Genomic DNA, 6,820 nt, shown 5'->3' on the forward strand with positions numbered 1-6,820 from the left:
TGCATTTACATTTTTCATTTAATTTTTTTAAAAATCATTGGCTGTTTTTGAGATAAATATGCATAATATGACTGTTATATATTAAAAAAAGGTATGATGGAGAGATAAAATTACATATTAATAACAAGTACAATCGTTTTAAGGCAATCATGTTTCATAGATATTTTATGATATGACGTTTTCTTTTTTCTCTTGTCATGCAACTGATTCGTACCATCTGTAGAGAAATTAATTTTGAAGAAGATACTGATAATAATATTTGGTTTACGCTAGAATACATGAATAGCTTCTTGCTATAAGGATCAGATTTTCATGCATAAGTATGTAATATTTTTATTTTTAGAAGTAGACTTTAATCATGCTAGTTTAATGGTGAAATGTTTTCTCAAGGAAATTTTGGAGCGAGCTTGTATGACGTGGTCATACAAAAACTATCACGTCTGCGAAAATGCGTCTTCCGAAGTGGAGATTTCGTGAGATTAAAGACGGAGTAATGTTCAACTTTAGAGAAAAATAATAAACAAAAGATGCACTTCTCAAAGAATTATGTTGACCACAAGTAATTTTGAATTTTACTGATACTAATGTCATACGCACTAATGAATTTTCCATGTATCTATAAAATTAGTTTACTTGAAGGCAGTTTTAAACATTTTTTTTTTTGAATTTTTCCATTTTCTATAGCTTTAATTGAAATTTTTCTTTTTAAATTTACTTATTTTAATAATTGTTTTAATAATTACTCTAATATTTTAATGTTTAGGATCTTTTAATTTTTATATTGAATTTTTATATCATTAATTAATAATGATACAGAAAATATATACAATAAGTACTAAGCAATGAGAGTAATAATTATGAATTAATAATTAATATCATTCTTAATAATGATGTTAAATAATAATGATATAAAAAAATAATTCCACAACATCCCATTGTAAACTGAGGGAAATCTCCAGAATCTTATGAATAACCTTTGGTAATGTGGCCAGCATTATTTACAAGCCACCTATACTTTCATGACAAGCTGTTGCCCATTAATCTGAAGCTGGGTTTTCTTCAAGCCACCGCTGTGGTTCGAATTACAGTCCTTCACAATGGCAGTATAGTATCTTCAACCGCTGAGCCATTTCTGTTTTTTTTTTAACTACATAATTCTATAACTATCAAGGAAATGTTGATTTATGTGTATAAAAACTTTTACTTCGTGTAAATAATATAATTTTGCATAAATTTAAAATTTGAAATATCACCGTTAAGTGAAGTTTCAAACTTTCAGATTCCATCGAGAAATACATATCTAAAATTAGGTTATTTTTATGAAAAAAGAGCAAGCGTTCATAATTCTGATTTCCTATAAATTATTTGCCTGGCTTATCACTTATTAGTTAAAAATATATAAAATATGAAATACACAAAATGTTTTTAAATGTTGTTATAAAACTTTTTTTAAGGGTTATATGTAAGAGAAATAATAAATTATGTTATTTTTCTTTTAAATAATTAATCCATTGATAAATTACACTGGAAAAAATATTACTGAAATAACTTACGATTCTTCGAAGAATTTTGTGATTTGTAAGCTGAGACAGGAGATAGGTATTTAGTGCGCTGACACTTTCCCAATGAATTAGCAGTGTTCAGGTAAATGGGATAAAAATACGCAGTAAGCACATTAGTAGCTATTGCTATCGAATGAGACGGAAAATTGTTTCTTTTTCCTTCGTTACTAATTGTAACTTAATATCAACATATAATTATCAACTGAATATTAGTGAAATTTACTTTCCTGTAATCTGTAAGACATTTGTATCGACAGCATTGAGAACCCGGATGGAAAAAATTCGGCTAATAATATCGATGCTGAACAATTCTTATCAAATGATTTCATTTTTGAACAGTCAAACTTAGCGGATTAGGATTTTAAAATTTTAATATGGACGTTTGTCTATTGTCTCTACGGATAAACTTAATATCGCATTGTAAATTTGTTGTAGATATTTTTAAAGGAATTAGGATAATGATCATTAAAATAACTACGCCCCTCTTATGCAAGTCAAGTTGTAAAAGAAAGGAGATAATTTAGCATTCCGATCTGCAATATTTTATATTAAGTCTACGTATTACGAGGGTTGCTATTTATATTTCTGGCCTATTAATGAAAAAACAAATATGCAGGATCGAAATTGGTTTTAATGTTTTTCAAAATTTTTTTTGAGCGTTTGTCAGATTATGCGGGATCAAACGCGAACAAATTTTTTTTACGCTCAAATGTTCATGCAATATTTTATTGATGCTAGTCATACTAATGTCCAAAGACGCCTCTATCTCACGTTATGTCACATGACGATCTAGCTTTATCAATTCATGCACAGCATCGATCTTTTCTCTGCACAATAACGGATTTTGGACGACCTGCACGGGATTCGTCCTGGATCGAACATCGACCACGATTAAATTCGTTATACCAATTTTTTACAGTGCTGTAGGATGGCGCTTTATCGCTGAATAAAGAATTAAGTTCATCGAAGCACTCTTGTCTTGACAATCCACGTCGAAAGTTATGAAAAATAATGGCACGAAAATGTTCACGATTCAATTCCATTTTTTGAAAGAGAAGAACTTTTCAATTTACTGTCAACAACACAAATGAAGCTATAATGGTAAATCGTCTGCTGAATTTATGTTTAAAAATATCAAACTTTCGATTAAAATCGTCTGCTGTCGCCGAGCAACACTTACTGTTGCCAAGGCCAGAAATATAAATAGCAACCCTCGTACATGGCTCTGTTTTTGCAACGTAAAATGAATGCTAATTTTGAAAATAACTTGATTACATAATTCTTAAATCAGGTTAAACTAGATCTTAATTAAGGATAATCTTAAATAAGGATAAATTAGATATTAATTAGATATTAAATTATAATATTTTTAAGCGGTAAGAAAATTGAGGTGATTTATGTGAGCAAAAGGAACAGGCACCTTCTCTCCTTGTCCGTTTCGCTCACCAATCCCCATAGTATCTGAGTAATCATTTTCTTATCATTGACAATAAACATATTGGTAAATCAAAATTAAAAATGATTCAATTAAAAAATCCCGAATTTTTTTTCTACCAATAAAGATTTAGCTTCCGATATTATTGAGATAAAATTTGATCTTAATCACTGCTCTCGGTTATTATTATAACTTCATTAAAAATTTTTTTTTGTGTTTTGTAGACAAGCATGCATTAAACATATGTTTACATTAAATTTACATCATTTACATAATAGTTTAGCCGACCGGATTGTGTACGGATCAGGGAACTGGCCTTGCATCAGAAAGGTTCAGGGTTCGAATCTCGGACAAGGTGCGGATGTCCTCGGTTATTATTATAACTTCAGTTTCAATTTTTTTTGTGTTTTATAGACAGGTTTACATTAAACATAGGCTTACTTTAAATTTACATAGTTTATATTATAGTTTGGCAGACAGGACTTTAAAGTAGGGGTCAGGGAATTAGCCTTGCATCAGTAAGGTTCCTTGTTCGTATCTCTCACAAGGTGTGGATGTTCGTTCATTCACTCTGTACTATCAGACCTTACGGTGGGAGCAACGTCTCACAGCTAATATGATGCCCCTGAAAGAATGGCCAACACCTCTGCCCTAATACAACTGAATTGACGATATATCAACCCAGGTTGGCGCTGAAAAAGAAAAACACTACACATTACATTTAGTAACAATTAATGTGATGACACATGATTATGATACATAATTAGGATACATGATTATGATACATGATCATGATACATGGTTATGATACATGATTATGATACATGATTACAGTGTATAACTTATTTACCTTTCAATAATAGTAAAGTAATAGATTTATTTTAAAATGTAGAATAATCAGTTAATATCATAGGATTACTGTAAAATTTAATAAAGGAATGCGTTCTTCATTGCCTGGATGGGCCCTGGCCTTCTCGGAAAGTCTCTTCTAAGCATCTCTTTGTTTGGCGGCTCTCCTCCAATTTTCGATTTTCAGAATGGGCATGGCTTTTTTGAGATAGTCTATTTAAGGCGAGGTTTGCCTCTTTGTCTTGTTCTTATAGGCTTGGCTAGAAATGGTTTTCAGCAATTTAGATCTTCTAGCATTGTAACCAGATGTGTTGCCAATTTAATCCTTTAGATTTTTAGTTATTTCACGTATCAGGCTTTTTAAAGATTTCCAAATACAATTCCGAATTGGTTACCGAAGAGTCTTGGTAATGGTTTTGGGGAAATTAATTATAAATTTAATTTTATGATCCATGGTAAAATTTGTTTTTTTTCTCCAAAATTTGGTCATTTAATCATGATGCCTTAGAAAATGTCATGAAAACATTTAGTTGGTTAATTTCCCTTCTCATTTTTGTATTTTTACTAAATATATGGTTATAAAAACTGTAAATTTGAAAACCAGAATTTGCGTTAAACCGTTACGATATGAATGTTTTAAATACAGTATACTTTGATTAAGTTGAATTAAGTTATTTTTCTTATCAGAAATGTTTTTACAATTCCATACTGTAATTTCACCATAAATTTCCATAGTCAAGCACATCTCTTTTTTTATGTGTATACCATATATATGGTACATATTTTCCATTCATCAGGAAGTGTATCATTGCTTCATATAATTTGAAATAAATCAGTCAGGGGCACTGCACAGATATGACCTGAAACTTAACGGAAACAACCTTTTGAGTTTTAAGTAGTTAAATTTGAATAATAATCGAAATTAAAAAAGTAATAATGCCTAAGAATAATATTAAGAAGGCCTAATAAATAGTTTTTGCGTGTAAATGCGCTAGAATTATTTATCTTATTATTATATTATTATTAGGCTTATTATNAACCCAGGTTGGCGCTGAAAAAGAAAAACACTACACATTACATTAAGTAACAATTAATGTGATGACACATGATTATGATACATAATTATGATACATGATTATGATACATGATCATGATACATGATTATGATACATGATTACAGTGTATAACTTATTTACCTTTCAATAATAGTAAAGTAATAGATATATTCTAAAATGTAGAATAATCAGTTAATATCATAGGATTACTTTAAAATTTAACAAAGAAATGCGTTCTTCATTGCCTGGATGGGCCCTGGCCTTCTCGGAAAGTCTCTTCTAGACGTCTCTTTGTTTGGCGACTCTCTTTTAATTTTCGGTTTTTAGAATGGGCATGGCTTTTTTGAGATGATCAATTTAAGGCGAGGTTTGCCTCTTTGTCTTGTTCCTATAGGCTTGGCTAGAAATGGTTCTCAGCACTTTAGATCTTCTAGCATTGTAACCAGATGTGTTGCCAATTTCATCCTTTAGATTTTTAGGTATTTCACGTATCAGGCTTTTTAAAGATTTCCAAATATAATTCCGAATTGGTTACCGAAGAGTCTTGGTAATGGTTTTGGTGAAATTAATTATAAATTTAATTTTATAATCCATGTTAAAATTTGGTTTTGTTTCAAAAATTTGGTCATTTAATCATAATGCCTTAGAAAATGTCATGAAGACATTTGGTTGGTTAATTTCACTTTTCAGTTTTGTATTTTTACTAAATATATGGTAATAAAAACTGTAAATTTGAAAACCAGACTTTGCGTTAAACCGTTGCTATATGAATGTTTTAAATACAGTATACTTTGATTAAGTTTAATTAAGTTTTTTTTTATAAGAAATGTTTCTACGATTTCGTACGGTAATTTTACCATAATTTTCCATAGTCAAGCACATCTCTTTTTTTTTGTATGTGTGTACCATATATATGGTACATATTTTCCATTCCTCAGGAAGTGTATCATTGTTCCATATCATCTAATATATATAATTCTCTCACGTGGCTCCCACATTTTGGCTGTATTTCTTTTCCGCCGGTGGCAACGCTCGCCTTGTTTTGTTTACGTTACTATTTCTCTTACACGGCGAATGGACTAATGATTGCCGCAAAAAATGTCACATGCCAAATCTAGCTGAGGTGGCTCAACATATAGCGCTTTTAAAAACGGAAACGGAAATAACCAGAGAGCATCAGCTGCGGCAATCTCATACTATTACGCTAGGCAGAATTGAGCAGTCTTTGTCGATATATCTCTATTTTAGTATTTTGTCGAAAGTGCTTTTTTTTTATATTACGAATATACGAATTTATATTACGAATTTATATATTACGAATTTATTTGACGATTTTTGATTTATAACACGAATTATACTATAGCACAATTCCAATAGGTTTAACGAATTACATGTCATTTATTTGAAAGCGAATTTATTTTAATGACTTAGTATTTACTAAAAAGATGTAATTTTCTTTAAAAAAAAGTTTTTATATGGATTTGAATGATTGTTTTGAATTCTTAGAATTTTGTGCATTTGCAATGTACCTAAGTCAGTAGCGAGTGAAGCGAGTTTGCTTTGCGAAGCAAACCATATAAGATTGCGTAGCAATTTTCTGGGGTTGGCGAGCGTTAGCGAGCAGGGGGCGCAGCCCACTAGTTTGAAATAAATCAGTCAAGGGCACTACGCAGCTAGGAGCTGCAACTTTAGCGGAAACAGCACTTTTCGTTTTAAGTTGTTAAATTTGCATAATAATCAAAATTAAAAATGTAATATTAGCTCAGAATAATATGAAGAAGGCGTATTAAATAGTTTTTGCTTGTAAATGCAGTTATGTAACGGTCAAATGAATAATTTACAAATTAAAATGATTTATCTACATAACTTTTGCTATATTTAGGCTTATCATTACCAACGATATTTGGATCTTTTTTTAT

The 6,820-nt window shown here is 30.3% G+C and overlaps 1 protein-coding gene across 1 annotated transcript in view; it reads right to left on the bottom strand.

The window, feature by feature from the left end:
- Positions 1 to 1,613, bottom strand: part of LOC122272056 (long-chain-fatty-acid--CoA ligase 6-like) — a gene marked incomplete in the record, with an annotated part of 122,862 nt that extends 121,249 nt beyond the window's left edge. Inside the window, 1 exon segment of the mRNA XM_071180997.1 lies at positions 1,554 to 1,613.
- Between the last annotated feature and the right edge of the window lie 5,207 nt (positions 1,614 to 6,820).

The sequence above is a fragment of the Parasteatoda tepidariorum genome, chromosome 5 (assembly GCF_043381705.1).
Source record: "Parasteatoda tepidariorum isolate YZ-2023 chromosome 5, CAS_Ptep_4.0, whole genome shotgun sequence".
NCBI lineage: Eukaryota > Metazoa > Arthropoda > Arachnida > Araneae > Theridiidae > Parasteatoda > Parasteatoda tepidariorum.